Here is a 22,876-nt window from a genome sequence, read left to right as displayed (position 1 = left end):
TGGCCGTAGAAAAATACTTTTCACTGTACTTCTAATATCTCCCTTACATAACACCAGGGAAGTGCAGAATTGGGCTGGGTGGACTGGGAAGTTGGTCTAGGTTGAGTGTTCCTTTGGAGGGTTGGTGCAGACTCAATGGGCCAAATGGCCCACTTCTGGACTATGATTCTAATAACTCTAGTTTTCTTTTTAATCACTCTTTTTTTCAATCCGTTAAGAATAAATTGACGTGCATAAATGTCACAAACATTTCAAGTCTACTTACTCAGAGGAAAGACAAAGTCATGGTATAAAAACGTCTACTGTGTACAAGATTTGTGATCTTCAATCTTGCTTGTGCCCAGAATATTTCACTAAAATTAATAATTCAAGATTAAATATGCCCTTCATTGCGTTTGTAATCCATAACAATAAAAGTGACAAATTATTTTGTTGCTAAATGATTAATAATTGATCATGTAGCAACTCAGAGTGGTCTGGATTCAAAGTTCACCCACAGTAGTGAAACAGATGGAAATATCAAAACTCGCAAAGCGAACACTATGGTTTAAAGTAATTGCAGACTAAAACATAAAGGGAGTCACACTCCCATTCACTGAAACAGTTCCCCAGCTCCAGATGATCACTTGGTGTTGAGCACCTGATTTGCTGCTGGGCTTGCTGCAGCATATTCTAATCATAAAACCACCAAAATGTGCAGAAGGTTATGAGGGCGAGATGGCAAGATTAACAGTGTATGTCACGAATCTTGCCATTGTGGGAAAATCAGAGCCATTATGCACTCAAGCACATACATCACAATATATGAATGATAGTTTCACCCGAACAAGGCGACTCAAACCATAATACATTAATGCTTTATTACTATGTCGTAAAAACTTTCAAGGAAAGTTTCCTTTCCCAGTACCCACACAAATCCATGCATTTTACCCATTGTCGGTGGTACAGTTTAAGGAATTCTCTGCAGCCAAGGTTTCATACTTCAGGTTTTTCTACTTAAATAACGTGATTTTTTTTTCTTTCCTCATTATTTAACTTCACAAAATTTTAAATGAAGCTTGCTATCTTGTGCATATCGTCCCACTTCTTTCCTTCTATATCCTTAACCTTTTCTAATCCTACAGCTGTGTCAAATTCTCTCCCTGTGGCTTGTATTCTCCTCACCATTCACCCCACGACAGCCTTCAACTGCTTATAAGCGCAATACTTTGCAATTCCGCTCCTCAACTGTGTTGCTTTTCCACCTCCTGAAGTGTTGGCTAGTGTAGACTTGAGAGATGAACAGACACTTCCAACACTGATGAAGGTTCAACTCAATTTTATTAACTAACTTCTAACTAACTAACACACGGTGACTGTGGGTCTAAATGATGCTAACTTAAACTAGAGACCTAAGCCTTGTCCGAACCAGTTGATTCTCTCAGCACGTGGTGTGAGTCTGTGCTGGGCTGGATGAGTTCTTGTTACACTCAGAGGCAGCACCCAGAATGAGCGGGAACCATGGTGCCCTCTGCCTTTATAGTGTGTGTATTCTAACTGGTGACTGGCTGCGGTGTTTGTACATGTTGATTGGTCCCTGTGTGTGTCCATCAGTGTGTGTCTGCACCATGATATACTGGTGTATATTATGACACCTCCCTCACCTGCTTTGAAACCCTCTTTAATACTCACCTTCTTAGCCAACCTTTACTCATCCCTCCTAATATCCCCTTCATTGATTCAGCATTCATTTTATTCCTTCCACCTTTGGAAGCATTTTCTTTGCTAAAGACTATGGGCGTGATTCTCCTGACCGTCAGCCGCATGTTTCTAGGCCGCGCGCCGTTTGCTGCCGGCGGGACTCTATCTTCCTGCCGATTGTCAATAGGATTTCCCATTGTAACCACCCCACACTGCCATGAAACCCGCTGGCGGGGGTGCACTGTCGGCGGGAATATTGAATCGCAACAACCGGAGGATTCCGGCCATATATTTAATGGCCATTTGTTATTGGTCAGAAATTTTCCCTCATCTGACAGTTGATTCTTTTTGATTTGAGAACTCTGGAAAACGTACCATTATAAAGGTGAATACGTGTGCTCGTGACTTTATCGTGTGTTTGACTTGACTGGACAATATCCTAACTCCTAAAGGATTTACTGACACTGGACTTATCAAAACATGAGCATTGTGCAGACGGTAGTTTGACCAAATTTATTTATATGCAGCTGAGTGGATTTGTGTGGGACATGCTTTCAGGAAAACATGAGTTCAGCAACATTTGTATTACTTTGAAACTGACAACATCTTTCATTGCCAAAAGGGTCAAATAAATGAAATGGCCAAAGCCTTTAATCAGATGAGGCAACTGGGTGGTGTTGAAGAGTAGCAGACCACACCACAAAAGAAAGCTTTTCAAAAATGATGCTATCGCTTTTAACCGACTGACCTGTTCATCATTTTAAATGTCACTCATTCATTTGAGTTATAGCCACGGGATAAAATGAACCCTGACTAAAGTCTGGTTAAATGTTGCAGCATAGATTGTACTACTGAGTTCAGATAATACAGACTGCAGAGATCAATCTCAATAAAGGCATCAAACTCACTGGTGATTCTCTGAGTCAATTACGTTTCATCACTGATCGACATTAGCAGTGAAAAATAATCCTTATCCTTAGGATTCCCTGTGGAACTAGGAAAACTGCCATTTCACCCAGCCTCGTGCGATTGAGATGTCTTGCGCTGATGTCAGCCATGTAAATGATCTGAAGTTAATGGGACTGTTTTAAAAAGTGAAATATGGCCACCTCTGTTCTGTGAAAAGGTTAACTCTTCAACCACAAAATTTGTTCCCTAGATACCAACTCCATCTCTCTCTCTCTCTCTCCCTGGCAACTCGCTGAGGCCGAACCAGACAGTTCGGAATTTCGGAATTTCGGAGTCGTATTTGAACCCAGGGTCAGCTACCAGTCACATATCCATGCCATCGCCAAGACCACCTATTTCCACCTTTGGCACCTTATCTGACTCTGCCCCTGTTTCAGCTTAGTTCTGCTAAAATCCTCAACCATGCCTTTACAACCAAAGCAAAGGAAAGCTAATTCCAAGGTATGCAGATTCGGACGATTGACCGTGCTAAATTGCCCCTTAGTGTCCAAATGTTAGGTGGGGTTGTGGGGATGGAGCGGGGGATTGGGCCTGGGTGGGATGCTCCTTCAGCGATTTGGTGCAACTTAATGGGCTAAATGGCCTCCTTCTGCAGTGTAGGAATTCTATGGTTCTAATCTTGTGAATCATTCAGCAACAGTAAAAACTTGCATTTATGTTGCATGTAATATAAAATATACCAGCATGAATCAAAGGACTTAACTATTGCAATGCTCTTCTGACTGAAGAATCATGTTCGGCATGGTGGCACAGTGGTTAGCACTGCTGCTTCAGGGACCCGGGTTCAATTCCAGCCTTGGGTGGCTGTGCGGAGTTTTCACATTTTCCCCGGGTCTGCAAGGGTTTCCTCTGGGTTCTCAGGTTTCCTCCCACAGTACAAAGATAATAATAATAATCTTTATTGCCACAAGTAGGCTTACATTAATACTGTAATGAAGTTACTGTGAAAAGACCCTAGTCGCCACATTCCGGCGCCTGTTCGGGTACACAGAGGGAGAATTCAGAATGTCCAAATTACCTACCACCACGTCTTTCGGGACTTGTGGGAGGAAACTGGAGTGCCCGGAGGAAACCCACGCAGACACGGGAGAACATGCAGACTCCACACAGTCACCCAAGGCTGGAAATGAACACGGGTCCCTGAGATATGCAGGTTAGCTGGATTGGCCATGATAAATTGCCCCTTAGTGTGCTAAGCTGTGCAGGTTAGTGGGGGTAACAGGGTTCCGGGGACATGATGGGTGGGCCTAAGTAGGGTGCTCTTTCAGAGGGTTGGGAGACTCAATGGGCCTAATGGCCTCCTTCTGCACTGTAAGGATTCTATGACTTCTATGATTATCATCTTCTTCCATCTATCAAAATGAACATATACAAAGCTCTCCTGCCCAAACCCTCGCTTTGCATCAAGCACTGTTCATCCAACAGTCACCTCTGCTCAAAAACAGAGAATGCTGGGTAAACGCAGCAGGCCCAGTAGCCTCAGTCTCCTCTGCTCGCTGTCCTCCATTGGCTCCTGGGCTGGCAAAGAATGATACAGTTGTTTCCATGGCCTTGCCCCTTCCTATATCTGTAACCTCCTCTACGACCCTCCCAAGATTCCCGTGCTCTTCCTGTCTTCAACTGATTTGAAGGGAAGTGCAGGAATTCTCTCTCTAAACATCTTCACCTCTCTGCCTCTCTTTAAGGTCCTCCTTAATGCATAACGTTTTGCCCAAGCTTTTGGCAATCTGTCCTGATATGTCATTATGTGGCTTTCTGTCAAATTCTATTTGATAATGCTCTTGCAAAGTGCCCTGGGATATTTCACCATATTTCAGGTACAGTATGAACACAAGCTGTCATTGTTGAATGATTCCCAAAATTAGCTTTTCTGATTACTTTAGTTGGAGATCAATATTGTGGAGTGATGTTGAAATGAGGAGCTTATCCTTGGTATGGATTCCCGCAAGTAGAGGTCTACCATTTGAAGAAGAATCCTCACGGAGCACTCCTTTTAAAAAAAGTAAATTTAGAGTGCCTAATTCTTTTTTTACAATTAAGGGGCAATTTAGCATGGCCAATTGACCTACCCTGCAGATCATTTTGGGTTGGGGCGGTGAGACCCACGCAGACATGGGGAGAATATGCAAACGCCACATGGACAGTAACTCAGAGCCGGGATCAAACCCAGGTCTTCGGCGCCGAGAGGCAGCAGTGCTAACCATTGTGTCACCGTGATACCCTTCATTCCTTTGAGAAGTTAGAACTCTTCATCCAAGTCGAACACTTCTCTTGATGTCTGGTGAAGAAATTCTCGCTGGGTGTCCAGTGATTTCTGAATGGTTGACCTCTTCGCAGAGTGGTGAACCTATTTTCTGTGAATTGTTCACATGGCAGATATCAGCTCAGGCTCACTCACCTATTGAGGAGTTGGGTGAAAAGCAGTTTCCTTCGGCACACAGATAATGTTATTGCCAGCAAGTATTTTGCATTGCAAAAACCTATCCCTGATGAAATATAATGGATTCATGAGGGTTCTTGCATCACCAGACAGCTTTTTGCAACAATGTGATTATCCTTTCAGCAAAAATAGAATAGACAGTATCAACACCAGACTGCTATCAGTCATAATTGCAGGATACTCCTATTCATACATCACAATGCGGAACTATTAAGTCCAAGTCTAAAAACTTGGCTTTGAGGCTTAAAAGTCATTGCTATTTTTTAGCATTGCAGTATATATTACTCTACTTGTTCTCGATTAATAGATGCTACTTAAAAGATGCCCATGGTAAGACTAATGTGACAAGTTTTAAAATCAGCCTGATGATAGAGTGCTTTTGAATTTAATTTTCAACGGTGCAAAAAATCAATTGCCATTTGCCAGTAATTCCAACATTTTCCAGGATTTGTCAAATATTCATTTTAAATGAAGGAATCAAAACATACCATGATAAATAGTTGGTGCTCAAATATTATTGTCCTGAGTTGTATAGAAGCGTAAAATATCTTGTCAATAATCAAGAGCAACATTGTCATCCAGATTCACTCTTGAAGTACTTTGGCTATAGCTATCAAACACAAGGGCTGCAATTTTGAATGCCCATGTTTCAAAACTGGCCTCAGCGTCACTCTCACATCTGGCTTGAGCACCTCAACTGGTATCACCTCATTCACTATGTGCAAAAAATATCCCCCCGACCCCAAATTAACTCTGCTAATCACAAGCATGGTTAAGTAGGGTGATACCAGTTGAGTTCTTTCCAAGAGCTGGTGCAGACTCGATGGGCAGAATGGCCTTCTTCCTGCAAGGTAAATTCTATGATTCTGAGCTCCTCTTGACGCGGTTCAGCCAAATGTAAAAGATCCCAGGGTACAGGTGGAAGAAGGTCTTGTTCTTCAATTTTGTGTCCCTACTTTCTCTGACGCTGGTCTCCTGTTTCCCACTTCCTCCACCCCATCCCAGTGGCAGAGCCATCAGCAATCATGCCCCTGAACTCTGAAACTGTCTCCCTAAATGTCTTCATCGTGCTGCCTCTGATTTATAAAGCCTTTCTACCTTATGTCTTCAGGCAGTTGTGAGCTTTAACTCCCTGCTGGATGTCTGTCACTTCTCCTGTAAAACATCTTGAGATGTTTTATTGCTTGAATGGTACTAGATACATGCGAGTTGATTTCTTATCTGTGCTAAATAACAAGGCTAATGATTACTGCAATTGTGAATGAAGCAAAGCGGCATGGGAGTTATTAACATGCGAGTGGAGGAGGCAAAGAGGATATGAGAAAGGAATGGATGTGACATATTTTGCTGAGCTACATTGTCCAGACAAGATGTATATCCTTATGTGAGGGTAAATTTAATTCTGGAAAAACGTTTTGTATTTTCATCAATAACATTTAAGTTGGTAGGTGATCATGAGCTACTGTAGAAAAATTCCACACGTAGTATATAGCTGCATTTAGGATATGATATTCAATTGTTTTAACAAGACCTATATCTATTCTGGCATTTGTTGCACCTGCAATCTGTGCCTATTTAAAGGGATACGTGTTGCTACGTGCATTTTCTATTTTGCCATACAAAAGCTCATTTTAAGTATTAATTTAAAAAACCATGGAATTAGTGAGGTGATGTTGGTTCGTGCTGCTTAAATATCAATTCTTGAATAACAGGGCAGTCTACCAAACCCAAAGGCATGTTTACACTGGCTTTTCAGGCCATTTTAAGTTAATGACCTCTTTGCTGCAGAATTGTGTTCAATTAGAAAAATGTCAATGCTGGAACATTATCGATGAGTTTCCAGCAGTGTTTCTGGAGTGCTGGCAAGCAGGAGAGATGGAATTGCTGTTTGAAATGATGTGGAAGGCTGCCTTGACAAATCCTCTCCAGGAGCAGTCACCCTGAGCGCACCTCAACCACCAGCACAAAGAATAGAAGGAATCCAACGGTAACAGCCAAAGGAAAACTATACCTGCCAGCGCATGTCGATGTTGTCAGGTGTAGACTTCTGCTGGTGTGTTGCTATGGAGGGAGCAGTTTTGGCAGCTGCTCCTGAAACCTTCAACCATGCCCTTGTTACCTCTAGAGCTGACTAATGGGCTGGTTTAGCACACAGCTAAATAGCTGGCTTTGAAAGCAGACCAAGGCAGGCCAGCAGCACGGTTCAATTCCCGTACCAGCCTTCCCGAACAGGTTCCGGAATGTGGCGACTAGGGGCTTTTCACAGTGACTTCATTTGAAGCCTACTTATGACAATAAGTGATTTTCATTTTTCAAAGCTCTCCCGGCCACCTTCACACCCTCTGGAAACCTGGATTCATCCAAAGGCCTGTTGCACGCGCCAACTCCCATTCACCCCTCGTCCCAATGACGTGCATTGGCTCCCGGCTTGGCAACCGCCTCGATTTTTAACTGTCGGATTATTGTTTTCAAATCCCTCCCTTGTTTCACTTGCTCCTATCCATGAAACCTCCTCCAACCTGATAACCAATGACGACAAATTGGGCGGCACGGTAGCATAATGGTTAGCACATTTGTTTCACAGCTCCAGAGTCCCAGATTTGATTTGCGGCTTGGGTCACAGTCTGCGCGGAGTCTGCACGTTCTCCCTGTGTCTGCGTGGGTTTCCTCCCACAGTCCAAAGATGTGCAGGTTAGGTGAATTGACCATGCTAAATTGCCTTGAGTGTCCAAAAAAGGTTAGGTGGGATTACTGGGGATAGGGTGGAGGTATGGGCTTAATTAGGGTGCCCTTTCCAAGGGCCAGTGCAGACTCAATGGGCCGAATGGCCTCCTTCTGCACTGTGAATTCTATGATTCTGTGACTCTCTTAGCCCAGCTCAGCAACCCAGACGTTCCTGCACAGGCTGGGTACAAGTTGGCCCATTTAAATTACTGCATGTTCAATAAATGTTAAAGGGCACGAGGACTTAAAAGAATAGGCTGTGCCTGTAACCTTCTAGGACCTTTGCGTTCCTCCAATTCTAGCATCTTGCAGATTGCTGATTTTCAGTGCTGCACTATTGGTAAACCGACCTTCAGCTATTTGGATCCTAAAGGCTGGAATTGCCTTCCACAACCTGTTGACCTCCCTTCTCATTTAAAACACTCCTCAAACCTGCATCTTCTGGTTATGCATTTGGTCACCGACCTTAAATCTCCTGTTATGGCTCAGTATCAGATTTTGTTGGCTCGGGCTCCTGTGTTGTGCATTGGGATGTTTCACTACATTAACGATGCTATGTAAATGTAACTTGTTGTTGTCAAGCACAAAGTACCATTGCAACATCGGAAACCACCAAGTGCAGCAAAGCTTTGACTCCATGGGCTGGATTCGACTGGGCGGCATGTTGCCTGTGCCCCCCAGCTAAAAGGTCGTTGGAGAGAGGAGTCCACCCACAATACTGCTGGCTATCCCTCAGCCAATTAACGCTGAGAAGAACGTCGATTGGTTTAAGGCGATGTTTCCACTTCTATCTCGGAGGGGAAGACCTGCAAGTTGGAGTGGCCAGCAACTCTGTAGTCCGAGTAGCGCCAGATTCAAACAGTGGCCACTACTAGGACCACAAGCGGCCCTTGAAGAAGAGGAGTTTGTGGAGGCCGGATCTCAGGTAAATCTGGAGTATTGCTGGGCAGGCTAGCAGACCCCAGCGAGGGGTTAAGGGGCTTGAGGAGGCTTGATTTGAGAGGTCAGGCAGGGAGGGTTAAAGGGAGGATATAACATTGGTGAGGGACCCCCAAAGGAGGACCCTTGCCCCTTGACCAACACCGACCCACACAGCTAAAACTGCTAGGCTTTTCAACTGGTGCGTGTCGCCCCTTGAAGTGGGTAAAATAGTGGTGAGAGGAGTATTTGCTGCCAGTTAAGAGCCTCATGAGGCCCAAGTCTGGGCTGGCTGCCCCATGCCTCATCCACCCCCATAAACTTGAAGATAGGTCGGGAGCGAGCAGACCAAACTTGCATTTTAGGAGCCTCTGCTTTCAAACCCATAGGTGAGGGATGCATAAAATACAGCGCATGTCTCACCAGTTTAGATTTGTACCAACTGCAGTCAGTAACAAGCCCTTGTACTTTGAACATTTTCATTGTGTGTGTGTAAAGCATTTTAAGACATTTCTGAGAGATATAAAAGGCATTCTTTGTCTTGTCTTTTGTCCTGACTTTTTATTGTTCTCTCCACATCTTTCTTTCTGTCTTTTTATATCTTCCAGTTTTACCGCAGCAAATTCATTCTTTGTGTACAAATCACACCTTGTGATTCTTGTAAATTTTCTGTAGTTTTAATAACAGTGCCTGTGCTGGGAATAATTCCCTCAGTGTGTTGCCTTTGTGAAGCAGCTACACAGCACTTGATACACAATATTTCTCATATAATACAGATTGTACTCACAGCATGAACGTTTCAAACATAAAGTGCAGACTTATAAGGAATTATTTTTGAAATGAATCAATGTTTTATTAGAGTATAACCTCAAAAGAACATGTAAAATAACTGGAGCCATAGCTTGGTACATTTTTAAATGTTTAGCTTTCCTTTTTTCCTCTCATCTTGAAATCTTGCCGTCCGTTACCCTGCCCTCTTCTCCCACGCTACATTATTCCTTTGTCCTGGGGAGTAAACAGAGGCTGCAGTGAACAGGACGAACTGCTGGAAGAAGGAGGAGGGGGAGAAGGGTTCTCAGGAAGCTACCATGTTTCAATCTATGTTGCATATTTCAAGAGCAATGCTCTTGTTTCATCTTCCATAAAGGATCAAAGGGCAAGATGTCTATGCTTGATATCCTCACTCAGATCTGCTACCTTCTGCAGCTACATTGTCACTTCAGCACAGGGTGGGGACCATATTGCCAGTTGTTGTGACTGTTACCAGGACCAGGAACGTTTATGCATGAGGCTCCTTCTAGGCTGAGGCTCCCTATTTCCAACATCTTGCAGTTTGCCATTGACTTTTGCATAGGGAGTTCATTGAATCTCTCTGTTCAAAGAATAAGGCATGGTGGCTGCCTTACAGCGCCAGGGACCCGGGATCGATTCCAGCCTTGGGTGGAGTTTGTACATTCTCCTCGTGTCTGTGTGGGTTTTCTCTGGGTGCTCTGGTTTCCTCTCACAGTCCAGAGATGTGCAGATTAGGTGGGGTTATGGGGATACAAGGGGGAATTGGGGGGGGGGGGGGGTTGGTAGTGGGTCCAGGTAGGGTGCTCTTTCAGAGGGTCGGTACAGACTCGATAGGCTGAATTACCTCCTTCTGAACTGGAGGGATTCTGGAGGGATTCTATTCCCCCTTGCTTGAGACAGTGAGGTGGAGGGAGCATATATCACTTGTGTTTGAAGACTTCTCCTTGGTGCAGTGTGCTACTGATTTTACCCACATTGCATTGCAGGTGTCGCACATCAACTCCGTGCTATCATGGAACAAAAAGGAATTCTAATTCCTCAATATCCACCTGAGAACCATGCAGGTAAATGCCCAGTACCCTGGCAGCAATCATAGTACCCTTATTCTGTAGTTGTTGCAATTTAAGTCACCACAGCATATCGGAGGATGGTTGCTGCTCAACAGGGACTATCAGTTGATGGCTCTGGTGCGCACCCAATGCACATGTACGCATAACACATACAATGAAAGCCATGCTGCCACATAAAATGGGACAGTAGAGACCATTGGCATCTGTTGCCTGGACTGCTTTGGAGGAGCCCTGATATATTCAGCAGATGTGGGTGTCAATATTCTTCATGATCTCTGGATGCTACATAACCTTTCGAGTAGGAGAGGACAGCCCCTGCCATCAACCACGGCAGGCCTCACGGTAGCATGGTGGTTAGCATCAATGCTTCACAGCTCCAGGGTCCCAGGTTCGATTCCTGGCTGGGTCACTGTCTGTGTGGAGTCTGCACGTCCTCCCCGTGTGTGCGTGGGTTTCCTCCGGGTGCTCCGGTTTCCTCCCACAGTCCAAAAGATGTGCGGGTTAGGTGGATTGGCCATGCTAAATTGCCCGTAGTGTAAGGTTAGTGGGGGGATTGTTGGGTTACGGGTATACGGGTTACGTGGGTTTAAGTAGGGTGATCATTGCTCGGCACAACATCGAGGGCCGAAGGGCCTGTTCTGTGCTGTACTGTTCTATAATCAGGCAGTTCAGAAGCTGGAGAAGGAGAAGGAAGAAGAAAAATGGAGGAGGACAACCCTTTTCTAGCCAGGCTGGCTGTGAACAACTCATCCTACTATGTTACAAATAACTGCCACCTCAATTTTCCATTCACCAACAGTTCCACAGCTTACCTTTCCCCTACCTGTAGACTTAATAACCTGTAAAGACTCACATTCAAAGTATCGTATTGTACTTTTGACTGTATATATGTTTCTGGAACCCACCTCTTCATTCACCTGAAGAAGGAGCAGTGCTCCGAAAGCTAGTGATTCGAAACAAACCTGCCGGACTTTAACCTAGTGTTGTCAGACTTCTTACTGTACCTTTCCCCATCACAGCATTCACTTGGCCTCAATCCAAAAATACAAGCCAAACACAAATTAAACATTCTTGACCAAATTTCTAAATGAGGGCATTACATATAAAAGTCACTTTTTACTCCTTGTGTATTCCCTTAGCACCTGGCTTCAATTTGCCTTTGCTTGTTGTCGTGCTCCACAGCACTCTCCTGAGTCTGCACCAGGCCTGGCAGGAGGCTGTTGCCTTTAGCTGGGGGAGACTATGGATGGTCTTGCAGGATCTCCTTGAGCAGCATGGACCAGAAGGCTGGCTGCAGACTCCTCAAGCATGGGCTGTGGCAGTCTGGGCTGACTTCCTGACAAGCAACAGCAAGGGCAGAGGCAGATTGGCAGGAAGGCGTGTATGAACGCTGCCTTCCTGAGAGATGACAGAAGATTTATGCTCCGTGGAGCGACTGCCAATCCCCTGGGGAAACCTCTCAGCAATCCTAACAATCTATTGGAGGACATATTGTTCGACTACTGTTCAGTTTTGCGCATGTGTCCCTTCGCGCTCTGCGATCTACAACATTAATGGAGCTTTCATGGCCGCACACTGACCTTGAATGAAAGCAGTGTGAGCTTCCACTGTAATACTTAGCTTGTACTGCAATGAAAGCAGTGACATTGTTCATCAGATGCTGCATTATACTGTAGTTGGGTCCACATGCGTGTGAATGGATTTGGGATCACTTCCATATCCTACCAGCTGCACCACTAGCCTAAGGCACCAGTCCTGTTGGAAAGGATATGGTCCACGCCCTGCACAGAGCCCTCTGTTAGGTTGGTAGTGGTCTCCTCCTTCTGGTTGGGCCTGTCTCAACCTTCAGGACTCAACGTTGGGTTTGGCACGTATTTTTGGCATGACTGTGACCTTTCCCTTTCCCCTCTAACTTAAACGCCTTTCAAAAATACTCCAAAAATGTATTGCCTCAATAGAAACCACATACCACCCCCTCCCCCCCCACTCCGCCCCTCCCCATGCCACACCAGGCCACCTGCCTATTGTTCTTAAAGCTGCTACTTTCTGTTGCAGTTTCAACAGCTCTCACACAGTCTCTCTCCCTTCAGTTCTGAGGAAGAGCCAAAGGACTCAAACTGTTAACTCTACTTTTCTCCTTGCAGATGCTGCTAGACCTGCTGAGTTTTTCCAGCATCCTTTACTCTTGTTAGTTTTATGCCACTCACAATATTGGCCCATATTGATAGGTGCAGACAAGAAACAGTACCTCTGTGCCAGCTGGTTGCATAAATCATTGAAATGAGCAGACAGCGGGAGGCTGGCGTGTTGCCTGCAGTGCAATCGATGGACGAGGCTTAATCACGCATCGTGATCCTCAGGCCCGCTTTCGAGGACTGTAGAATATAGCCTTCCCTGTTTGTTTGCGCTGTGTTTCGATAACAAAGCTTGACCTCAAAGCATTAAAGACTTACATGGGAATTAATAAATCGTGAAGAAGCCTGAGATACTGCGGATCAACATAATAGGATGACAGCATTGTTTTACATTTACATGGGCCGGTAAGGCTTAACCTTCCTTCCAAAGAAAGAGATTTTGCCTGTTCTACTCATGCAATATGAGACCTCCCTAGCTGGCCACAGACGGATGCTGTTGCCTGGAATTCAGTTACTCAAGGCTCTCAGTGAACAATAAAACATTGGGATATGAGTGTAAAACACACATCAAAACCTTTTCATGTATCCAGATACAACCTTATTTATAGTTGGTGCGTCTTGGTATGGTATGGACAATTAGAGAGTCATAATCACCCAGTAATCCTACAACTGATATCACAAACAGCCTGTATTTCTAAGGAAAACCTACATTTCCTCGTAAATGGATGTCTCTCTTCATTTTTAGTCCAGAGTCACCCCAGTTTTTAAAACAAATTACAATTAAGGGGCAATTGTTAGCGTGGCCAATCCTCATACCCTGCACATTTTAGGATTGTGGGGATGATTCCCATGCACACCCGGAGAAACTCTACATGGACAGTGACCCGGGGCCAGATTTGAAACCGTGTCCTCGGTGCCGTGAGGCAGCAGTGCTAACCACTGCTCCACCGTGTTGCCCAATCGTCTCAGCAGTTAACTGTTGAAGACGTTGCTTTTTATTTTGACTCCTGCATGTATCTTGATGTTACATATTTCGTAAAGCTGCATATGATGGGAACAATAGTTGTAATAATCATATTTGCGTAAGTAGCATTAAAGATTTTAATATAATTGATATCCTCTTCTGAGAGGGCGCAAAACCGAGCATTTGAATACAAGAGAGGCTCTGCCCGATATTTCAAATAATAAACGTTGATTTTTTTTTTCAAGTTTGGACACTCATAATTTCAGTGGTGCCTATTTCAAAATTAAAGACACAAGCACCCCACACTGTGAAAAACAGAGCTTTGATTCGCTCCAGCTTCAATGTGAGGGTAAAATGTGGATAGCGGTTTATCTAATTCATCCCCCTGTAATCAGAGTGGGGGCAGGCTGGGGTTAATGTTACTAACATAAACATGAGTAACTTGCAGAAAAAAGAGAACAGGCAAAAAAAACAAAGACACTTTCCAACAAGCAGGACACTGGGCTCTGGGTAATCCCGGCAAGGCTAGAATTTATTGTCCATCCCTAGCTGTCCTGTGTTTGATACAACCGAGTGGTTAGCGAGACCCCGCTAAGCATTAGAGGGCAGTTAACCAGACAGCTACATTCGTGTGGCACCATAGTAGCAGATAAGCTAAATGGTGTGGATGGCTGGTTTCCTCCCCAAGAAGACCTTCCCAAGTGGGCAGCACGGTAGCACAGTGGGCAGCACGGTAGCACAAGTGGATAGCACTGTGGCTTCACAGCGCCAGGGTCCCAGGTTCGATTCCCCGCTGGGTCACCCTCTGTGCGGAGTCTGCACGTTCTCCCAGTGCCTGCGTGGGTTTCCTCCGGGTGCTCCGGTTTCCTCCCACAGTCCATGTGCAGGTTAGGTGGATTGGCCATGATAAATTGTTCTTCGTGACCAAGAAAAGGTTAGGAGGGGTTATTGGTTTACGGGGTAGGGTAGGGTGGAAGTGAGGGCTTAAGTGGGTCGGTGCAGACTCGATGGACCGAATGGCCTCCTTCTGCACTGTATATTCTATGTTCTAAGACTTTAGCAAACCAGTCGGGTTTTTCTTTAAACAACAATTCAACAGCATCATAGTCACTTTTACTGAGCAGTGCCAATCTTTTATTTCCTAATATTTAACACTGAATTTGAAATTTTCAATTCCTGTGGTGGGATTTAAACTTGCATTCACTGGATTATTATTCCACTACATGAAAAATTGGCCTGTCACAAGGTTCATAAACTGTAGTTACAATGTAAATCAATGAACTCATTGGGAATGCTCTCACTTCTTATTGTTTACAGTGTCAAAAAGGAAACTGTTTGTCTTGTCTTAATTATTTTCCGTTCCATGCTGTTGCCTGGTCAATCTAAATTGTGAAAACTCTGAATTTTCTTCTGTTTGTTTGCTTCAGTGCCACTATAAGCTAGAAATTCAGGGTGAGTGCCCAGCAGCCAGTGTCAGGCAGTAATTCAATTGAGCCGTTTTGCTAATATCATAAAACTCAAAATCTAATCTTTAATGGCTGATAAACACCATTAGAACGATGAGTATTACTGTCTTTCAGTTCCCTACAGGATATTTGTTACTATTTTCAATGTACCATTGAACCTCGTTGGGGAAAAAATAATTTGGAACGTCCTTTTATCGTTGCTCTGAGGGTGTAGTAAGCACAACAGACAGAGTATATTAGAGGTAATGGTGGAGGAATGAGCTTAAGGTATACAGTAGTACGCAGCAACAGTTGCAATATCACCAGTATTTATCAACAGAGGACATGGAGAGACATCCAAATATATGTTTTTTTAAAAATAAATTTGGAGAACCCAATTTATTTTTTCCAATTAAGGGGCAATTTAGCGTGGCCAATCCACCTAGCCTGCACATCTTTGGGTTGTGGGGGCGAAACCCACACAAACACGGGGAGAATGTGCAAACTCCACATGGACAGTGACCCAGAGTTGGGATCGAACCTGGGACCTTGGTGCCGTGAGGCAGCAGTGCTAACCACTGTGTCACCATGCTGCCTATATCTTTAATATTATATCGAAATTCTGCATCACTCTAACTCATTCGTGAAACCGTGACAAATGAGATACCATTCAGGAAACCCTTTGCTCATGAAGCAATGTAACGCTGTGGACAATAATTGATGCAGAATCGCTTTCAGCAGTTCCCATGCTCAAGAACCTCTTGCCTCCGTCTGTCTCAGCTGATTTGCTGACTGACGACCTCCCTGCTTCCCACCCTAACTTACCCCTTTGTGTTTAAATGCAGGAAATTCAGGATAACAGGCAGAACGGTTGTTTATCATTTGGGCAGCACGGTAGCATGGTGGTTAGCATAAATGCTTCACAGCTCCAGGGTCCCAGGTCCCAGGTTCGATTCCCGGCTGGGTCACTGTCTGTGCGGAGTCTGCACATCCTCCCCGTGTGTGCGTGGGTTTCCTCCGGGTGCTCCGGTTTCCTCCCACAGTCCAAAGATGTGCGGGTTAGGTGGATTGGCCATGCTAAATTGCCCGTAGTGTCCTAAAAAGTAAGGTGGGGGGGGGGTTGTTGGGTTACGGGTATAGGGTGGATACGTGGGTTTGAGTAGGGTGATCATTGCTCGGCACAACATGAAGGGCCTGTTCTGTGCTGTACTGTTCTATGTTCTATGTTAACTATATTTAAATAGGTGTTTGGGGACTTGGTTGGATACTAGCCCGCTCAAGGGAGGTGGTGACACAGTGTTATTGTCATTGGATTAGTAATTTACGAAACCAGGGTAATGCTGGGTACCAGGGTTTGAATCCCACATGGCAGATGGTGACATTTGAATTAGAAAAAAAAAATTTCAAAGCATGATGACGACTGTGAAAACATTGTTGATTGTGTTGCTAAATCTGCATATGTTAGGAAAAATGCCGAGTTGTAAAATCATATTGCATAAGTAGCATTTACCACTTTAACATCGTTGATACCATCTTCTGGAGGGAAAAAAAATCCAGCATTGAACACAACAGAAGGTTGTCTGCCTGACATTTGAAATAATAGATGTTTTTTTTTAAGTTTGGACACTCATGATTTAAGTGGTGCTTATTTCAAAATTAAAGACACAAGCACATATCACCACTCACTGAGAAAAAGCAGTTTATCTGATTCCTCCTTCCCAGATGGATATTTAAATGGAATCAGTGGGGGCTGGGGTGGAAGGGGCGGGGGGGGGGGGGGGGGGGGGGGGGGGGGGGGGATGAACGCTGGGAGGGCTGCTGGGGGAGGAGAGGTGGTGAATATGACCTTGAAGGAATTCTGCTGTTCTGCATGTGACTCCAGATCTACAGCAATGCGGGTGACTCTCAATTGCCCTCTCAACTGGCCTTGCAAGCCCCTCGGTTCAAGAGTAATTAAGGATATGCAATAAATGCTGACCCACAAAAGAATTTTGAAAAAGCTGGAAGGACCAAATAACTTTTGAAAAGTGAGGTACTTGGTTTATAGGGTGCAAAATTGACATAGATGGCTTCTCTTCCAATTTGCTGGCTGGTCAAGTTGATGGCTTTGATCTTAGGCCCCAAGAAATGCTGAAAGAAGTGTGGAATTTGTCATAATATACATCCAGGTATATAATGGAGTGCAGACAGGCAGTGATTGACACACAGGATAACCAGTAAGCACACAGAACAGAGCAACCAATCACCACACAGGACACTACCGCTATAAAGTCAGAGGGCACCAGGTTTCCCGCTCTCTCTGGACCCAGCCTCTGAGACAGTCAGAGCTCGTGGGCTAGCCATGCGGTAGCTAGTAAGTCTGATCAGGCTAGTATCTGGTCTCTATTCAAGTCAGCATAGTGTCACCCCACAGTTGAACATGTATAATAGTTAAGACGTTGAATAAAATTGTGTTGCATCTTATCAAGTGTTGGAGGTCTGTCTCTCGCTACACTGCATCAAGTGCAGTCCACATCGACCCAGCCTGCCCAACACATCATGGTACCAGTGAGTGATGCTGAAATTTGACAGACCTACCTTGAATGAATCAGCGTTGACCAGCGATCAGCCATCCGGTGACATGGAAAACGTCCACACTCCTCCGTAGCTCTGCATCGCCGGCAGCCTCGGTGCAAATTGGAAGATCTTTATACAAAATTTCCAACTCTATCTCGAAGCCACCGACCTCGAGGCCGCATCGGACGCCAGGAAGATCGCACTATTCCTCTCCACAGCCGGGGACCACGCCATCCACATCTACAACTCCCTTACATTCGCTGAAGGGGAAGACAAGACAAAATTTAAAACAATCCTGCTGAATTTCGACATCCACTGCGACATCGAGGTGAACGAGAGCTTTGAACGGTACATTTTCCAGCAGAGGCTTCAGGGTAAGGATGAACCTTTTCAATCCTTTTTGACTCATCTTCGCATTCTCACGCAGTCATGTAACTATGACTCGACAACTGATTCCATGATCCGGGATCAGATCGTTTTCGGGGTCCACTCCGATTCCCTTCCCCAGCAGCTCCTGAAAGTCAAGCAGCTCACCATCACCATCGAAACGTGCGTTCTTCATGAACATGCTAACAATTTGTACTCCCACGTCAGGGCGGCAGAAACTGCAAAGTTAGCCTCCCACGAGGCGGAACGGGCGCAGGCTATCGCACAAATGCAGGGTCTAAGTATCGACGAGAGTGGCCATTTTGTGCGCTTTTCCTGGGCCCCTGCGCATGCGCGTCACGACTGAGGGGACAGCGAGACCGACGACCAGACTGTGCAGGTGCGTACGACGTTCGATCGTACTGCGCATGCGCGATGGCGCACGGAACGCGCTGACGTTGGCATCATGATGTGTCCGAATTGTGGCTCCGCCCATTTATAGCGGCAATTTCCGGCAAAATCATGATGGTGTCTACAGTGTAGCAAGCTTGGCCACTACGCAGCCCTTTGCAGATCTGCTTCACTGTCCAGCATCCAGCGATCCCAGCCATGGCACAGAAGCATCTGTTCAATACAGCAGGGCATGCCAGATTCCAACACCGACAGCCCAACAGATCCTGATGCTGAGTGCCTCAAATCCCCATACCGGGTGGGCATCATCACGAAGCATGCGCTGCCTTTCTCCAAGATCGTGAAGCACCTCTCGATCCTCAGCGTGGATCCCAACGATGAGTGGTGTGCTGTCCTCACAGTTAACAAACTCGCATCCAGTTCAAACCGGACACCAGCTCCTTGACGACAATGGCAATGCATTGTTGCCAGTGGCTCATGCCAACTCGGAGTTTCCAACAGGTCACTTAAAGCGATGCTGCGGTTTGAGATCGTAGGACCTGACAGAGCATCCCTGCTCGGTGCTCGGGTCTGCAAACTCCTGAACCTGGTTCAGCGAGTCCACACCATGTCATCCTCACAGGCGAAGGCCTCACTTAATGAAAACTTCCAGGCTGAAATTGATGACATCATCACACAGTACCACAGCGTGTTCGATGGAATGGGCACGCTACCATACCGATACAAAATCCTGCTCAAACTGAACGCCAACCCCTGTAATTCACGCACCACGTCGGGTGTCGGCACCCCTCAAGGACCGCCTCAAGCAGCAATTACAGGACCTCCAGGACCAGGGCATCATATCAAAGGTCACAGAACCCACGGACTGGGTCAGCTCCATGGTCTGCCCCAAGAAGCCGTCAGGGGAGCTTCGGATCTACAGCGACCCAAGGATCTAAACCGCAACATCATGCAGGAGCATTACCCGCTACCAAAACGAGAAGAGTTGACCAGCGAGATGGCTAATGCCAAATTCTTTATGATGCTGGGCACCTCCAAGGGGTTCTGGCAAATACAGCTGGACGCATCTAGTCACAAGCTGTGCACATTCAATACCCCGTTCGGTCGCTACTGCTACAACCGGATGCCTTTTGGCATCATCTCTGCTTCAGAAGTATTTCACCGCATCATGGAACAGATGATGGAGGGTATCGAGGGGGTGCGATAATATGTTGACGATGTCATAATCCGGTCCACAACTCCTCAAGGACACATCGATCGCCTCAAGCAGGTATTCCACAGAATCCATGAACATGGTCTCCAACTCAACAGGGCCAAGTGCTCATTTGGTCAATCAGATATCAAATTCCTTGGTGACCACATCTCGCAGCAGGGCGTGTGGCCAGATGCCGACAAGGTTTCGGCGATCAACGCCATGAAGACCCCAGAGGACAAGAAGGCGGTCCTCTGCATTCTAGGGGTGGTCAACCTCCTCGGGAAGTTCATTCCCAACATGGCGTCCCACACCACAGCCCTCCTCCATCTTGTCAAAAAGTCGACTGAATTCCAGTGGCTGCCCGCTCATGAAAAAGAATGGCTTGAGCTGAGGGCAAAACTCACCACAGCCCCGGTTCTGCCGTTCTTCGGCCCAACCAAGGAGACCAAAATATCCATTGACACGAGCCAAGACGGTATTGGGGCAATGCTCCTCCAATGGGATGACTCCTCACCCTGGGCTCCAGTTACGTATGCATCCAGAGCCATGACGCCCACTGAGCAACGGTGCGCTCAGATTGAGAAGGAATGCCTGGGCTTCCTAATGGGAATCGACAAGTTGCACGACTATGTGTATGGCCCCCCAAAATTCACGGTAGAGACGGACCACAGGCCACGAGTCCACATAATCCTGAAAGATTTAAATGACATGACGCCTCGGTTACAGCGAATCCTTCTCAAGCTACGCCGCTATGACTTTGAACTTGTCTGCACGCCAGGCAAAGAACTCATTGTTGCAGATGCCCTTTCCAGGTCTATTACCACACCGTGTGAGCAAAGTGACTTTGTCTGCCAAATCGGCGCGCAGGTGCAATTGTGTGCCTCCAACCTTCCGGCCTCTGATGAGCGGCTCATCCAAATTTGTGAGGAAACGGCCAAGGATCCTCTGCTACAGCGAGTGATGCAGTACCTTACAAATGGCTGGCAGAAGGGACAGTGTCCCCAGTTCTACAACGTCATGGACGACCTGACGGTGGTGGGCTCGACAGGATCGTGATTCCGCAGAGCATGTGAGCTATGGTGCTCGGCCAACTCCATGAGGGTCACCTGAGGAGAAATGTCGACGCAGAGCCCGGGAGGCAGTCTATTGACCGGGCATCAGCCAGGATGTTGCCAACATGATCCTCAACTGCTCTACATGTCAGAAATATCAGCCAGCTCAATCCAAAGAAACTTTGCAGCAACATGAGATAGTGACCTCCCCATGGCCCAAACTCAGTGTCGACCTTTTCCACGCCAAGGGGCGTGACTATGTCCTCCTGGTCAACTACTTCTCCAGTTATCCAGAAGTAGTGAAACTGACCGACCTCACGTCGAAGGCAGTGATTAAAACCTGCAAAGAAACGTTCGCCAGGCATGGGATACCGCTCACGGTGATGTGTGACAACGGTCCCTGTTTTTACAGCTACGAATGGTCTGATTTTGCATAGTTATACAACTTCTGTCACGTAACCTCCAGCCCCCACTACATGCAGTCAAACGGGAAAGCCGAAAAAGGGTCCATATCATCAAGAGAATGCTATGCAAGGCTGCAGACTCAGGCTCGGACTTCAACCTGGCGCTGCTGGCATACAGAGCGACCCCGCTGTCCACTGGGTTGTCTCCAGCACAGATGCTCATGAATCGCACTCTGCGAACCACGGTTCTAGCCATCCATGTTCCAGACCTTGACCACCTCACGGCCATGCAAAAGATGCAGCAGTCTCGGGCCCAACAGAAATCAGCATACCACGCTCATGCCACGGATCTCCCCGAGCTGGTCCCAACTGATCGTGTTCGTGTACAGTTGCCTGACGGTGGTTGGTCAGCCACAGCTGTGGTGGTGAAGAAAGTGGCCCCGAGATCATTCCTCATCCGCATGGCTGATGGCTCCTTCCTACGATGCAACAGATGGACACTGCGCAGAGTTCCATGCCCGCCACCTAACCGTGATGCCCCGCCACACACAATGCTTTCTCCGGACGTGTCCTACCACGAGGCCACCGATCTACCAGCAATCTTGCCGACTCCTGCGGCCACCGCATTGGCGGCGTTCCCGCCTAGCCAAGTGCAGGCGGCTCCTGATCCACCCTTACGGCGATCAACCAGAATTCGTCGTCCGCCACAAAGACTAAACATAGACTGAACTTTTTGCACAATTTTGTTACCTCATCATTTTGACCTCTGTAAATATTGTTTTACCGTTTCATCTGCCCTATATCTGCATAAGCGATACCTTCCTATGTATATAAGTTCATTTTAGCACATTCTGTATATAGTCACGCACATATACACATCCACACGTACACGTACCTTAATATTTATTATCTAAACAAAAAAGGGGTGGGGAGATGTCATAATATACATCTATGTATATAATGGAGTGCAGACAGGCAGTGATTGACACACAGGATGATCAGTAAGCACACAGAACAGAGCAGCCAATCACCAGACAGGACACTACCACTATAAAGCCAGAGGGCACCAGGTTTCCCACTCTCTAGAGACCCAGCCACTGAGACAGTCAGAGTACGTGAGCTAGCCAGTTCAAACACCATGCGGTAGCTAGTAAGTCTGGTCAGGCTAGCATCAGGTCTCCAGTCAAGTCAGCATAGTGTCAACCCACAGTTGAACATGTATAGCAGTTAAGACGTTGAATAAAATCATGTTGCATCTTATCAAGTGTTGGAGGTCTGTCTCTCGCTACACTGCATCAGAATTCTGCGGGGCCTATACTGATGGCTAAAGCTAAATAAAATTGGTGGGAAGAAGTCAAAATGCGTCCGACATTTTGGGGGCGCCCTGAATCTATCCTGCCTCTTCTAACATGATGCAAACATATATGACAACACACAACAAGTGTTGTCACCCCCCATTGTGGCATACTGTGTTTTTTTTTGTGTATCAATCTTGACAGAAAGGTTTTATGTGACCAGGATTTTACAATTTGCAGACCTTGTGTCCAGTATTCAGCCATGTGCTGCAATTGCTGATAGAGCAATCGAATTAGTCAAGTATAATAACACAGTCAAAACCTGATGTACTCAACTGGTTTGCCAGGAATATCACTGAGAAAGCTGTGTGAGTTATGCGTCAGACTTTACTGTAATCAGTAATTCATTTTGACAGCAACCAGGCTGCACTACAAATATCTTGCCTGAAAACATTCAAAT

The 22,876-nt window shown here is 46.0% G+C and overlaps 1 protein-coding gene and 1 long non-coding RNA gene across 6 annotated transcripts in view; one reads left to right on the top strand and one right to left on the bottom strand.

Moving 5' to 3' along the window:
* Positions 1 to 22,876, top strand: part of whrna (whirlin a) — a 251,445-nt gene that overhangs the window by 27,392 nt on the left and 201,177 nt on the right. The gene's annotated exons all lie outside the window — the stretch shown is intronic.
* LOC119955549 lies at positions 9,560 to 13,073 on the bottom strand. Its single transcript, XR_005458489.1, has 2 exons — positions 12,842 to 13,073; positions 9,560 to 9,736 (listed from the first exon to the last, which is right to left on the bottom strand). It is a non-coding gene; the product is annotated as an uncharacterized LOC119955549 (long non-coding RNA).

This window comes from Scyliorhinus canicula, chromosome 21 (genome assembly GCF_902713615.1).
Source record: "Scyliorhinus canicula chromosome 21, sScyCan1.1, whole genome shotgun sequence".
NCBI lineage: Eukaryota > Metazoa > Chordata > Chondrichthyes > Carcharhiniformes > Scyliorhinidae > Scyliorhinus > Scyliorhinus canicula.
This window is presented reverse-complemented; position numbering and strand designations above follow the sequence as displayed.